The sequence below is a fragment of the Sus scrofa genome, chromosome 9 (genome assembly GCF_000003025.6).
Source record: "Sus scrofa isolate TJ Tabasco breed Duroc chromosome 9, Sscrofa11.1, whole genome shotgun sequence".
Taxonomy (NCBI): domain Eukaryota; kingdom Metazoa; phylum Chordata; class Mammalia; order Artiodactyla; family Suidae; genus Sus; species Sus scrofa.
The window spans coordinates 119678974-119695478 of NC_010451.4; positions in this window are offsets into that span (position 1 = coordinate 119678974).

Consider the following 16505-nt stretch of genomic DNA (forward strand, 5'->3'; position numbering starts at 1 on the left):
AAGGACCTACTTACTATATCAAGAAAAAGCCCATCTGGAGGTCCTTCTAACTCAGGCTTTTTTTTTTTTTCATGATAAATTTATCTTCCAAAAGGCAGATACACCAGAGCCACTTTTACCCAAGGCTGTGCTGAGCCCCCTCACCATACAGGATAGAGACCTACGCTCTGTTTTCTACTCCAAGCTGAGGCTCTCAGTGTACTTTTGCTTGATCTTAATCTACCTTTTATTCAAACCCTTCCTTCAGTCTGCCGTTTCTTTGCGCACCTAGTACCTGCCCGGCAACAGGGCCCCTTGGGAGAGATAACTAAGAAAGGGACTTTGCCCTCAGAGGACTCACAGTCCAGCAGAAGAGAAAAACACGAAAACAGAAGAGGACAATACAGCGATTCAGAGGGGGCAGTTCAGGGGACAGTTCCTTCTCCCGGAGGGACAGACACAACCCAGACTGGGAGTGACTCTTGAATGATGTCTTCGTTCTAAGCATGGGACCAAGTGACCTGAGTGAGGAAAAGCTTTCTAGACACAGCACAGGAGCAGAGGCGTGAAGCTGAAGAACAGGTGGCCCGTCAGAGGGCGGAGTGTGGTTTGGCAGATTGAAAGCATAGGGGCGGGGAGGGATGGGGGCGCGGGGGTGGGGATGAAGAGCCAAAGACAGCTGCTTTGGTTGTTAGGAGCCTGGTCTGGAAGACCTAGTAGGTCTTGAAAAGGATTCTGATTTTCATCATTATAATCATCATTAGCTGCCATTTGTTGAGACACTGTGTTGGGCACTTTGCATGTATTATCTCCTTTTACCCACACACTCATCCCTGCAAAGTAGATATTATCATCCCATTTTTCAGGCAATTAAATTATGGCTCAAAGACGTGGGCACTGGGGAATAATTTAACAGGGTGGTAATGTGGTTTAGTTTATACTTTAGAGAGATCACTCAAGTGGAGAATAGGTTACCAAGGTATGAATGTGAAGTTAGAGAAACCAATTTGGAGACTATTATAATTGTCCAGGTGCAAAGTGTTAATGGCCTAAATTAAAGCAGAAGAGAAGAGAGATGAGAATTTGGAGAAGGGGGGAGTGAGTACATTTTGCATTTCCAGGCATTTTTCTTGAATCTTCATTTGTAAAGTTCAATGACAGGGCATTGCCTCAGCTTATACTTTCAGCTCAGAGCTTGCACAGGTGGGGTTTCTACAGGGAAGGTACAGAGATGAAGGAGAAAATGCATTAGTGGCCAGATCTCTTTGGCACTGCCTCTCTCTATTATATGCCTATGTTAATGCCAGAGGCAAGGAGGGCACAGGGCTCAGTGAGTATGTGTTTAATTTGTTTCTGTTTGGTGAAGGGCTCTGTTCCTTCATTTTCCTGTATTTTTCTAAGTTCATGGCAGAAAAACCAAGAGTCATCTCTGATGCTAAGAAATGCCCCAAGACTGTGCTCCAGTAGGCCCATAAGCAAATCTTTTAAGTTCATGAACATCAGGGAGAGCCTCTTTCCTTCTTAGATAACATCAAGTAAAATGAACTAGATAGAGAAAGCAATTCATTTATATAATACCTTGCAAAGAATGGTGTGCTAAATTATATTATTGTTCTCAACTGTCCACTCTCCCTTTCTGTAAGAGCAATGTACCTCCCTACCCATTTCAAAGGGATTTTAGAAACTCCCCTGCCCCCAGTGACTGCAGGCTGCATGAGACTTGCTCTGGCCATCCGAATGTGACCCAAAAGCCACATTCTACAAAAGAACCATTGTGTGATTTGTTCATGTCTCTTTTTTATTCTCTGTAGTAACTGTTATCCCAAATGGTGACAGGTTTTTCAACCTAAATTCTTAAAGGAAAAAGATATTTGAAGCAAGGGCAGTGTCATATGAAATGTAATCAAGAAACAAAGTTTTTGGAAAGAACCAAATGTCCACGGTCAAATGAATGCATAAAGAAGATGTGATACACATATACAAAGGAATACCACTCAGCCACAAAAAGAATGAAGTAATGCCATTTGTAGCATCACGGATGGACCTATGAGTTTATCATACAAGTGAAGTAAGTCAGAAAGAGATATACAAATACCATATGATATCACTTATATGTGGAATCTAAAATATGACACAAAGGAACTTATACACAAAACAGAAATGGACACCCAGACTTAGAGAACAGACTTGAGGTTTACTTATATGTGGAATCTAAAATATGACACAAAGGAACTTATACACAAAACAGAAACGGACACCCAGACTTAGAGAACACACTTGAGGTTTCCAAGGGTGAACAGGGGTGGTGGAGGGAAGGATTGGGGGTTAGGGATTAGCAGATGCAAACTATTATATATAGGATTGATAAACAACAAGATTCTATTGTATAACCCAGGGAACTATATTCAATATCCAGTGATAAAAGATACTGTAAAAGTATATATATATATATATATATATATATATATATATATACACATACATATATATCTGTATATATATGAATCAATTTGCTGTGCAGCAGAAATTAACACAATATTGTAAATAAACTATCTTTCAATAAGATTTTTAAAAAAGAAATAAACTCTTGCTGTAAGCCACTGAGATGTAGGGGTTGCTTGTTACTGCAACATAACCTAATAAAAACTGACAGATGCAGGTAGGAACCTACTCGCACAAGTCTCCAGGCATATGGAGCTTGATCACTTAAGACTTTGGCAACCAGAACTGAAGTTGTGGGTAAATAAACAACTAGAGGAAAGGAGGAGTTGGTTCTCTCCAAAGTCATGGCCCATTTAGAGCAATGACATAGTTTCCTGGCTTGCATTCACTGCACAAAACCTCTCAGATTTCTCGCAAAAGACTTTGAATCATCATCTTTCTGCTAAGGGAGAGACAGTGGTATGGTTTCCAAATTCCCTACATTGAAATTATTCAGTTGGAATTTAATACTGAATAAATTCTAGAAAATAAGATTGAGCCAGTTGATTCCATGCCTTAAATTTCTTCCATTTCCAAACTTGACCATTTCTATCTCTAAAACAGCAAGGCAGTCGACCATCTGCTACTTAAGTTTCTGCAGCAGCACTTAAAGCAGACAATGCTTTTTGCCTGAGGAAAGTTATCTTCTTTCTTGTGTTAGCTTATCCAAGAGAGACAAAGAGAGAGTTCTTGTATGATCGGAGGAAGACATTGCTGGAAGGGTTTTCACAGATTACTTGAGCTTCCTTTGTCAAGAGGAGGAAATTGAAGATGTAACCGAAGAGCAGTAAGCACATAATAGGTCCTCAATAAATAACCACCAGAAAAAAATGGATAAATTGAAAATTGAATGAACAGAAGCTCATCTCAGTTGTGGATGGAAGGCCGGGCCCTAATTAGACCCTGTACACCCTGTCAAATGCACTTTTCACAAAGACGAACTGTGTGTTATCATTTATTCATTAGTTCATTCAATATCCGGATTGTGTTGAGCTGCTCTCGTGCACTGGATATAATGCTGGACACGAGGAAGACAGAGATGGTTTGGGCAGGTCCTGGTCTCTACCCTCTAAGAGCCCTTGTCCAATGCAAGCCCATCCCAGCTCTAAGTTCCTCGCCAGTATTATGAGTGTATTCTATTTCTTTCATTTTCCAATGTTCCTCCCCTTGACAAAGGAAAAGTTACTACTGCTATGCTAGTAGTTTTAAAATTAGCAAACTTTGGGGCCTCTGGATCCCTTTACATTCTTAAAAAAGTATTAAAGACACCAAAAGGCTTTTGTTTAATGCAATTTCTTTTTCATTTTCTGTGAATTAGTACTCACAAGATTTACCATATTCAAAAATTTAAATAAGAAGTGTTTAAAATATTTATTCATCCATTTAAATACTATTGTAATAAACCCACTACAGGTTAACATAAATAACTTTTTTTTTTTGGCTATGCCCATGGCAGGTGGAAGCTCTCAGGCCAGGGCTTGGACCTGTACCATAGCAATGACCCAAGCCTCTGCAGTGACAGCGCCAGATCTTTAACTCACTGTACCACAGGAGAACTCCACATTTTTATTTTTTAATTATATTTTTCGAATAAAAAGAATTTTCACAAAAAAAATGACATTGTTTTGTATTTTTTCAAATATCTTCAATGCCTGGCTTAAAGAAAGTAACTAGAGTCTCTTGCGATATCCTATCACATACCCTCTGGAAAACTCTACTGTACACCATGAGAATATGGAAATGGAAAAAGCTAATAATATATTAATATTATTTTGAACATGGTTTTGATTTCATGGCTCCACTGGCAGGCCTTATGGACCTCCCAAGGATCCCTGTACCACTGCTCTGAATATAATTTAATCTTCCCTTGAAATGCAAAAAAAATAAAAAGAGAGAAATTAGAAATGGAAATGCTAATACCTGGACATGTTAAACCTCTGAACAGTTGCCCACAGGGTGTAGAATTCAACTTGAATTCTAGCCTCCTTTACAACCACTTAACTATTTTTTTTTTTTAAAAAGATTGGACAGCTACTCCCCAGGAACTTTTAGTATTTCATCAGGTCCCATGAAATTTAAGGCAGGGTCATTGCTGCACCAGTGATTCCTCTCCATCAATCCTGTTTTGTCCTTTTAAGTATCAAATAACTCACAAGGGTAAAGGAAGTTGGTTTGAAGGAAAAGATACAATCAATTACTCCTACCCCAATGCCATGTTAAGTAAATACTATCACCTTCACACTAGTGAAGCAAAAATAATATACCCCAAAAACTTTTCTAAGCCTATGAAAACTTTCATTTGCATCTATATTTTGTTTTCTTTTTAGGTCCACACCTTCAGCATATGGAAGTTCCCAGGCTAGGGGTCTAACTGGAACTGTAGCTGCTGTCCTACACCACAGCAATAGCAACATGGGCTCCAAGCCACATCTACAACCTACACCACAGCGTGCCCCAAAGCTGGATCCTTAACCCACTAAGTGAGGCCAGCCACAGATTGAACCCGCATCCTCACGGATACTGGTTGGGTTCTTAACCTGCTGAGCCACAGGAACTTCTCTTTTGTGTCTATATTAACCCTCTTATACCAAAAAAGATTTGTGGGGAATTTTTAAAATATGCAAATACATAATAATAAAAATAAAGATAACATTAAAAAAAAACAAATAGGAGTTCCCGTCGTGGCGCAGTGGTTAACGAATCCAACTAGGAACCATGAGGTCGCGGGTTCGGTCCCTGCCCTTGCTCAGTGGGTTAACGATCCGGCGTTGCCGTGAGCTGTGGTGGAGGTTGCAGACGCGGCTCGGATCCCGCGTTGCTGTGGCTCTGGCGTAGGCTGGTGGCTACAGCTCCGATTCAACCCCTAGCCTGGGAACCTCCATATGCCGCGGGAGCGGCCCAAGAAATAGCAACAATAACAACAACAACAAAAAAAAAGACAAAAAGACCAAAAAAAAAAAAAAAAAAAAAAAAAAAAATCAACATCTAATAGTAAATGAAGCCAGAAAGAATAATAGAAATACAAGACAAAAAAGACTGCACAATTATTTCAATCATTTAAATCTGATATGCAGATTCTTTTTTTTTTTTTTTTTGTCATTTTAGGGCTGCACCCATGGTATATGGAGATTCCCAGGCTAGGGATTGAATCAGAGTTGTACCTGCTGACCACAGCCACGGCAATGCCATATGGATCCTTAAGCCACTGAGAGAAGCCAGGGAGCAAACCTGCATCCCCATTGATGTAGATTCGTTTCAGCTGAGCCACAACGAGAATTCTGCAGATTTTTTTTTTAAAACGTTTAATTGGGATTCCTGTCATGCCTCATTGGTTACAAACCCTGCTAATATTCATGAAGACACAGGTTCGATTCCTGGCCTCGCTCAGTGGGTTAAGAATCTGATGTTGCCATGAGCTGCGGTGCAGGTCACAGACACAGCTCAGATCTGGTGTTGCTGTGGCCCTGGTGTAGGCCAGCAGTGCCGCTCCGATTGGACCCCTAGCCTGGGAACTTCCATACGCTATGGGTATGGCCCTAAAAAGCAAAAAAAAAAAAAGGTAGAGTTCATATACAATGTTGTAATAATTTCTGCTGTACAACGAAGTGATTCAGTTAAACATATACACATCCATTCTTTTTCAGACTGTCTTCCCATGTAGATTATCACAGAATATTGGGTGGAGATCCCTGTGCTATATAGCAGTTTCCTGGATGTTCAGATTCTTTTTAGCTCTATCAAAGACAGAAACGCAATTACCTACAAGGCCATTTATATGCTAAATTTATCTAACACAGCTTTAAAGGTACTGAAACTGTGGGTTCTCAATGAGAGGACATGGAGTAATACAGAGAAAACACATTCTTAAGTAATATAACTTATACTCTTCTTATAACTTACATAGGAGCAAAGTCTTTAGACTACAGTTTTAATGTCTGTAATATATGGAGGGTTTCATGATTCTTGGTAATTCCAAAACTACTGGTACAAAGATTTTCAGTGGCTTTTCACCTTTGGTGATTCGCATCCACACTCCCCAAGCCAGTGCTCAGGGCCCCAGCCCGATTTCCTGAAGTTGCCTTTCACTGCATTCTCACTCAAACTCTCCACCCCAGACACCTGCTATAGTCACTCCTGCAAACTCTGATTCCTGCCCCCATGCTCTGTCTATGCCATTTCTTCCACGGAGTGTGTCTCCAATAGGTCTTGGTTACTTGAGTGCCTAAGCTATGAGCAGAGAAATACATACAAGCAACCAGTCTTCTCTTTAAGTTCTTTCTCACACATTTCGTTGGTTTACTTTGTTGTTGTTGTTGTTTCAGGAAGACTAGAATGGAATGGAGCCAGTCATGTGGGCAAGGACATCACGTCTATGACGCACTGGGTGTCTCCACACAACATACTCTCCCACCCCTTTCCCTTCCCTCTCCCTAGTTCATTGACTAAGCTCCACGGAAGTCCATCGCATTCCCCCCTTCACTGATTCCACAAAGATTTAAGAATCAGCTGCTGTTCTGAGCCATGAGAATAGAGCAGTGAGTGAGAAAGACCTAGCCCCAGTCCATACAGAAAAAAACACAGCAAAGAAATTGCAAGTTATAATTAGTGCTATAAAAAAAATCAAAACAAGGGACTGAGATTGAAATTATCACTTTAGATAGGAGAGTCAAAGAAAGCATCTCTGAAGAGTGATATTGAAGCTAAGACCTAAAAGAAACAAGGGGGAGTTGTCACGTGAAAAGGGAGAAAAAACACATTCGGAGGAGTAAATGCGAGCCAATTTCCTCATCAGTTAAATAGAAGAATAACAGTTTCTATCTTGTGTGGGTGATATGAGAATTTAATGTGTTAATCCATGAAAAGCACTTAGAACTGGCCTGGCCCATAATAAGTGCCATTAAGCTAGTGTTGTAAATTACCATTCCAGGCAAAGGGGACCGCGTGTGCAAAACACTTCATGTGTAAGAGAGTACGCTATGTTCAAGGGACAGAGAGAAGAGTGGCATCACTAGAGCATGGTGAGTAAGGAGCAATGTATAGTAAGAAAAGACAGGAGAGATAAGGGCCAAGCCCTGGTACACATGATAGGAATTAAAGTTTTATTTGAGAGGTAATGTGGAAATTTGGCGGGGGGGTGGGGGTGGGGTTGAGCTGGGAAGTTGCTGCTGTGGGTAGAATAGGCTTTAGTACTGACTAGAAGAAGAAAGACCAAAGAGCAGACTGTTGCACTAGTCCAGTTAAAAGATAATGTAGACCATGACTAAGAATAGCAACGACCATAGCAAAGTATATGGCGGAATTAAGATTGACAAGACGTGGAAGTTCCCATTGTGACTCAGTGGTAATGAACCCAACTAGTATCCACGAGGATGTGGGTTCAATCCCTGGTCTCACTCCCTGGGTTATGGATCTGGCGTTGTGGTGAGCTGTGGTATAGGTTGCAGATGTGGCTCAGATCTGGCATTGCTGTGTCTGTGGTGTAGCTCCAATTCAACCCCTAGCCCGGGAACTTCCATATGCTGCAAGTACAGCAAGGAGAAGACTTTGGAGATAGAAAGCAGAGGAGCCAAGTCCAAACTCTGAAGAATCTCAACATTAAGAGGTTGGGTGGAAGAGAAAGAACGAGCCAAGAAGACTAGGGAGACATGATCAGTGGGATCAGAGAAGAGTCAGGAAAAAAGCATTTTCACAGAAACTAAAAAATGAAAATGTTTCAGGGAAGAAAAACATTTCTCCCAAATGTTGTGAGGTCAAATAAAATGAGATAAAAGAGTGACCCCTGGATGTGAGAACATGGAAGTCATTTGTAATCTTGCCAAAACAGAGTTCAATCAATTGGTGGAGTCAGAGACTTGACTTTCGTAGGCTGACGAGAGATTGGGAGGTGATGGCATGTGTTTAGACAGGGTGTCTAAACAGTGTGTTTAGACAGCTTTTTTGAGAAGTTTGTATCAGAAGGGTATCAGAGAAATGGGAGAATGGCTGGAGGACATGTAAAATCAAAGAAGGTTTGCCATGACTGACCACTGGTATTTACAGGGAATGAACCTTAGTTTCCATGATTTTACCTCGAAAGTCTAAGCTCAGTCACCAAAGCGTAAATGGGTTATGTCCTTTGTCCTCTAAGAGGGAGCCTGAAGTTGGAGGAAAAAAACTGACGTCATGTCAACAATCTCACCTGGGCATTCTTCCTGAATTCTCACCTTCCCACTGCTGCTCTCTAGCTACTGTTTTACTTTTCCAGCCTCCACAGAACATCCCTAAAGTTCCCCCATCTCAATATCAAAATAACCTCTGATAATCATTAATTCCTGGCTGGAAGGCTGGTGCCTCACCTGGATGCAGAGTAAATCATTAAGTTTCAATGTGCCAAAGCAGTCTTCATTTCAATACATGCTACAGTGAGTCAAATACACTCATTTAAATGTCAATAAACCCCGATCTCCAACCGAGCTCATTTGTGTAGAGGGAGGTAGGATGGATTCGAGAAACACCACTGCACCCTGTTAGCTCTCAAGGTGTTATTGAGGAGAAGGAAGCACCAACCTCCCACCTAAATGGAATCACTTTCAATTTGTTCGATTCAGCGGATAAATGATAAATAGATTTGAGGCTTGGAATAAACTGTAACAAGAATTCTAATGCTGTAATGTTCTAGCAAGAACCAGAGTACATATCGCCATTGCAGCCTGCTGAAATCTGTCATTTGAACCTTTTGTAGCTGCGTAGGCCACAAGGAGTCAGTGAAAAGCAAGGTGAGCTTCTATTAACAACTGACCAAAACTCTAATGGCCCTCCAACCTTCAACTGCTGTTTTGTTGTTGTTTTTTTTTTTTTTTTCCTTTCTGTGTTTATCTAAGGGCTGTAGAATGCCCAGTGTATATAATGCCACACAGAAGAGATGGCAAAGTCAATTCCCTAATGAAGACTCTGTTTAAACTTTATGGTTAGTTTGAAGATAGAGGTTTATGCCTTGAGTTGGGTGATTAGCGGCCATAAAGCAAAATGCTAAACCCCATTCCCTTCATCCAAATGCATAGACTCAGCAAATATTTTCCTTAAAGCATTTTATCAAGGCAGAAGTTCTTCCTAACCTACCAAATGAGTCAAATCATAATTAATTAATATGTTGGCTGTTTATCTTTAGTATAAACATTAATCATTTAGGTGGGGAGGGGGTTGATTTTTTTGAGCAGGAGCCTCTCGTTCTCCTTGCTTGGCCCCTGCAATCAACCTCTCTCTGATCCAATCAATTAAATAAATAAATATTTTAAATGGTGGAGAATGAGACCAAGAGGAAACTAATGTTTGTCTGGGGTTCCCATGTGGGTTAGAAACCGAGTTAGATGCTTTCCTTTCAGCAATAGACTTAATCCATACGCCTCTCAAGTAAGGCAAGTATTATTACCACTCCTTTACTGATTAGGAAGTGGGGTCTGGCATGTTAAGTGATTTGCCCAAGGTCACATACCTCGTAAAAATTAAATCAAGATTTGGCTGATCCCAAAGCCCATGTGCTCTTCCCACTCCATTGGGCAGCCTCCCTCACAAAATGACCCAAAACACTTTATAAATGAGAAAGGGGAGGGAGTCAAAACAATTATTTGTAAGGTCAAGACTCTAGAGCATTCACCTTTATAAGAAATAAATCATGTTACCACACTGATCCATGCCAGTGAGTTAACTTCTCACTTATTCATTCCGCAAAATAATCTAATTATTTCAAGCCACTCGAGAACACGAAATGACTGTTCCAGTGCACTAAATTGCTCACCAGTAACCTTAAAGAGCTAACCAAAGAATTTCAGTTATTCCTGGAAAACCCATCAGCTTATTAATCAGGGAGAACTCATCCCCTGCCTGCTGTAAATGGAAGCATGGCTTCCTATTCAGCTCCTGAAATTTCACACACTCCAAAGAGCTTGCTCTGCACAGCCCTAACACCACACAGCTTTTGCCTTCAGCTTTTCTCAGGAGAGTTATTTGATGAGCCCTACTTACCTAAACCTGGAAATGGAGAAGGAGATGGGGAAAGGGAGACACAAAAAGAAAGAGGGCTAGCAGGATGCATGTCATAATCCACTATTTATTTTTCTCTGTGTTGGTGTGTTTAACCATCTCTAATAGACTGCATAAATGCTTTCCAAATCCAGTTTCAATGGCCTATTTGCTGCCTAGTATAGCATATAATCTTCTCCAAAAGTGGTATTGATCTTGTTAAGTCTCCTCATCATCTAGACTTTGAACATCCCTCGGCAGCATCATTCCTGTGGACACACCACGTGCTTCCTTTCTACAGCTGCCCATTAACAGGAGCTGAGCGCTCTTGCCTGCGAAAATGGATCAGGAGGCAGGGGGATCATCACCATAACAGCCACCAGGTATTGAGATGCACTGTGCTGAACATTTTACATGCATTTCCTCTCAGAAGCCTCACAACAGCCCTATGGGGGAAGTATCATCATCCCTATGTTAGGCCAGGTATTATATGTTATCCCTATTAAAGAGAGGGAAACTGGGGCTGAAAGAGGTTCAGTAATTGGCACAAGCTCATTCATTCTACGCACAGGCACTCTGTACTGGCCACTCCCCTGGTCCTTTCCCAATTTTTTGGAGCATCCAAGAGAACTGCGTGATGATTATGTCCTTACTCATTACTAAGAGCAGCATCCAATTCCACTGAGAATTTTGCAGGGAGAGATGAAATGAAAAGTGAAGAAGCATTTGGTCTCCCTGTCCAAAGCTGAATAAGAACAAAATCATGCCATTTGCAAGCAATATGGATGCACCTAAAGATTATCACACTAAGTGAAGTCAGACAGAGAAAGACAAATACCACACGGTATCACTTGTATGTGGAATCTAATTTTAAAATGATACACAAGAACTTTTTTACAAAACAGAAAAAGACTCACAGATTTCAAAGCCAAATTTGTGGTTACCAAAGGGGTAACATGGGCGGGAGGGACAAATTAGGAATTTGGGATTAACATATCATACTACTATATATAAAATAGATAACCAACAAGGACTTACTGTATAACACAAGGAACTATACGCAATATTCTGTAATAACCTACATAAGAAAAGAATCTGATAAAGAATGAATATATATATACATGTATACAACTGAATCACTTTGCTGTATATCTGAAATTAATACAACATTGTAGAGCAACTCAACTCTAATAAATTAAATTAAAATATACATATATTCAAAATTTTAAAAGCTAAAAAATAAAAAAAAAAAGTTTAAAGCATGAAATCCAAACTCCTAAGTCTGTGCCCAATCTTTTCTCCCAACCAAACCATTCTTTCACTCTCTCATTCTCAACTCTCTCTCTCCCTGCTGCCCCCCTACCCACACACATACTTCTCATGTGCCCCAGGCGTATCTGGCCAAGTCCAGACCCCAGACACCCTGCATCTCCCATCTGTCTGAATTCATACTCTTTCCCCTACAGACAGTCTTTTCCCCACCATTTTAACCTATCCAGATCCTCTTCATCCCTCAAAGCCCTGCCAAACCCCACCTCTTCCTTGAGGACATCTTTGTTCCTCTCAAGCCAAGATTAGCCTTGTTCCTCCTGTTCTCATTCTGCCCCTTTAATTCCTTTTCATGGCTGGCCTCCTATTAAAGCTACTCATACATATCTCTCTTCTCAGCTAAGTGGTGGGTTCCCAGATGCCACAAGCCATGGCTTATTTATCTTTGCAGCCATCCTTCTGCCTCTCCCCACACTCAACAGCAGTCAACACATTGCTTTACAGAAAGTGGATCCTCACTACATGTTTAATGAGTTGAAATGACTATGTGGGGCCCTGGCGGCCCATCAGCCATGGATATTGAAGGGAGAGACCCAGAGAAGACCCCGGCTCACAACAGCACCCAGGAGTAAAGGAAAGCTTCCCTCTGGGCAGAAGAAAAAAGGAACCTGGACGTGATCAATTACCACCTGGTATTTCTGCCTCCAAATGCTCTCAGGCATTTGGATCCCTCTGGAGTGGAGTCGTGTCAGCCACCCTCCACAAGGACTCTGGAATGCCCCGCCCTGGCTAACCCCTCCCTGGGAATGTGCTGATATGCACCCCATTTAGCAAGGAGGCCATTTCGGGAGCCATCAGCAGGACATCCTACCAATGCCCAATAAAACAGGACACAGAGGGTGCAATTTTGACACAAGAGGGAAGAGTAGAAAGATCAATTGTAGGCACTGATTGGCAAGGCCCTGGAGGGGGTTCTGGGCAAGAGCCAGAGATAGTTTAGCCTGCTGGAAGGACAGATAAGAAATCGTAAACAAGGAGTTCCCATTGTGACTCAGCAGTTGACAAATCCGACTAGGAACCATGAGGTTGCGGGTTCGGTCCCTGCCCTTGCTCAGTGGGTTCACGATCCGGCGTTGCCGTGAGCTGTGGTGTAGGTTGCAGATGCAGCTCGGATCCCGCGTTGCTGTGGCCCTGGTGTAGGCCGGCGCCTGTAGCTCTGATTTGACCCCTAGCCTGGGAACCTCCATATGCCGCGGGAGCAGCCCTAGAAAAGGCAAAAAGACAAAAAAAAAAAAAAAGCATAAACAAGCAGGGCAGCCCTTGTGAAAGGTGAGGTTGAGGGTTAAAGACAAACTTTGACCTGATCTTTGTACAGGCCTGGCTTTCTTTGCATGTAACTCAGTTGTCACCCAGAAATGGCAGGAGGCTCTGCAGACGGGCTGCTTCCTTGCCCCGCGACGCTGATGGGGAAGATGCACAGCCTGGTGGGGAGCGCTGACCTGCCTGCTGTCTCTTCATGATCTCCAGCAATGAAGTGTGAGTGCAGTGGAGGGGGTGGGGAGCCAAGGGAGGAGCAGACACCACCCTCACCCCTCGACATTCACGCGACCCGATTGTGTCAGCACCGCTTGTCCCCCCCATCTGTCACAATGTCAGCTCCTGCTGGGGCCCCGGGATCCACAGAGGTTGCTCCACGTGTCGCCCCATTTATCTTTGCAGGCGGCAGCGCTGATGTGTTTGACAGTTCTATTTGTTATCCTCCAAAGCAGGGTCCCCACTCTTCAAAGTAAAGGGAAGGAGAGCCAGGCATGGAACAGGATCCGGACAGAAATAGGCACTGGGAGAAATTTGGAGGAGGTCTGCAGCGTCTGCACGTCTAACAGATGAAAAGAAGGCTCGGGCCATTTAGGGGGAAAGCAGGCCCTGCACGTTGCCTTCTGGAGGATGCTGAACCAGCAGAAAGTGTGTGTGTGCATGTGTGTGTCTGTGTGTGTGTGAGCGCGCGTAAAGGGAGACTGTGTCATCACAGTGTGACTATCAGATAACAAGAAGGGTCTGATGTGTCTTTATGGGGCTGACCTCAGTGCTTGGTAGCCACCACATTAGAGCTGCCCCCTCGCATCTTCTCTCCCACATCCTCCCCCTCCAAAGACAGGAGCTAATGGAGACACGGGTCCTCCAGCAGCTGACACCTCAAGTTCCCACTCTCTGGGCTCTGATATTTGTCATAGTCTGTGCTCAGAACACAGACTCTGTCTTTGGAAAGATGCTAATCCTGGCGTAGCCCTGGTTCCCCCGCACCCCCCACAGAGCTCTCAGTCTGGTGAAAAGCCCTCCAATGGATAACAAACACCCCACAGGAAGTTGCTGGGCAGTCTTGCAGATGGAACTGTCCTCTGTGCCAAATGCTGACACCAAGTGGAATGCTAGGGTCTTGGGGGGACTAGATGCAGGCAAGCTGACCTGTGGGGTCAGCCTGTGCTGCCAGGGGAGAGAGTGGCTGTCCGTTGCTTCTGTGTGGCACGGACTTGATATTCAATGTGCCGTTTAATATTCACAACAACCTGTGAAGTCAGTATAACTACCATCCCCAGTTTACAGATGAGGAAACGGCATGAGATCTATTCTGCCCAGAGTGACCTAGGCTTTAAAGCTAGGTTCGACTTAGGGACTCGGACCCTAAGCCGTTAACTATTATAATACGTTAGCCCCCTGGAATATTGACTAAGTGTGATTCCCTCCTGCAGCTCAAGTTACCAACCACTCTGGCTGGCTAGGACTGTCTCGGTTTTAGCAACGACAGTCCCATGTCCCAGGAAACTCCTCAGTCTCAGGCCAACTGGCCGTGGGTCACCCACCTGCCACACAATTTCCATCCCCCTCCCCCAACACACACACAACAACTCACACACATGAATACCACTCAATTTCTTCATCTGTCTCCCAAATACCACTCCATGAGCACAATCAGGTCAGAAGTTGTCTTCCTGCTCGAACTTTAAGGAAGGAGGCAGCGCCCTCAGGATCCGGCCAGGGAAGGCTTGAGATTTTCACCCAGGTGAACCTGCCTTTCTTGGGCAGACCCTCCCTGCAAGCATCCACTACCTAAAGCCTGGCTCAGCTGCTGAGGTCATAAGAGAAACCCGGGGGGCTGAGAACCAGTGCTGAACCTGTGGGGTTCCCCCATAATAAAACACATTTTATTATTTCTAGAATATTCCTAGACTGTCCAATAGACTGTGGGGGTGGTGACTGATGGAGAAAGGAAAGAGTTGTGACTATCGAACTAATTGTCTTTTGTGGTTTGTTAGCTGATGCCCAATGACTAAATGATCTGAAATTCTGGGCCTTGGGAGGAGAGCATTAGGGAAAGCTAGGAAGCAAGTTCACTCTGGAGTCTGGGGCAGAGGGGTAGGCTCTACCTCCACCTTCATCTAGCCCCAATGACAGCAGTAGTAAGTATAATAATGGCTCCTTCTGAGTTCTGATTGCAGCTGAACATTAAGGTAGGAATGTTCTATATACAATCATTTCATTCCTGTCTTAGAGACATAGGAACTACTCTGGACAGCTAAACTGGCTAGTTCGGTGTGAGTCATCCAGCAACAGGGTCGATCCTAGGAACTTCTTGAAGCCAGTGTGGTCTCCATTCACAAAGCCACAGTGCCTCCCAACAGATGAAGGATTTCCCAACTGACTGACAAAGCTGAACTATGGCACGCAGTGTAAGAATACCAATCACCCACTTGGAGAGTGTATGGTTGAGGATTTCAAATGCCAGGGGCTCCTGAGCATGGACCATGGGCTACAAAGAATTGAAGGCCTGTCTTCTGCTGCTGTCCAGCTCCATGTCAACTCAAAAGGGCTTCAGAAAAAAGTGACCAGGAACCCAGCTAGCTTCGCCATGCTTCTTCGTGCTGGGGCTCTTCTTGGACAGCAGTGCTAAGGCTTCGAATCTGCTGTGCCTCCAGTTCATGTCCCTCCACCTGGCTATCCTCAGGTGCCCTGATATCATCCCTGCTTGGAAGAGTAGACCAATGAAAAATTGGGATGAGGTCACAAAGCTGGCCCATGGCTAAAGAAACACCCAGATGTAGGTTCTTCCGCTCTTGGGGCTCAGCATCCCCCCACCTGCCACGTGGTGCTCAACCTCCAGGGTTCTGACAGAGACACTGGACAGGAAAGACAGCCCAGAGGCCACGCTCACTTTTCAATTTCCTAAACAGAAAGGATCTCTCCCCAGAATGATAGCAAGAACGTCCCTTATTCCCATGAGAACATCCTCATTCGTTCATGCTGGAACTTAAGGCTATATCTTTCAAATGACTTTAATAAGACCCATCAGTTATTCAAAGACTGCCTCTTGGGAATGATTTTTCATTTGTGTATACATGTTATTTCTTTTTTTACACTGAGCATCCTTTAGCTTACACCAAAGTCCCTTTATATTTTTATTATGCCCCTCTCCTTGCTGCTGTCAGAGATGGTCATTGGATAATAGTATTCCCATCACATCACTGGGGACATGGAAGTTGCCAGTAACTGTTTACAACATATCATTTTAAAATACATCTGCTCTTGAACTCTCTGTACACGAGTGCCCACTGCCTGCTAGGCAGGAGGCCCACCAAGTCTCATCACGCACATAACCAAGAAAAGTCCTCCTTCTGCCAATTCCTGGCTCTGTTGACCTAGGCTGTAAGTGAAGGGCTGCCAAGCTACACACCACTTGGTCAGTTTCAGACATGAAATTTGGCTCTCAGTTTAGCAATGGTGCT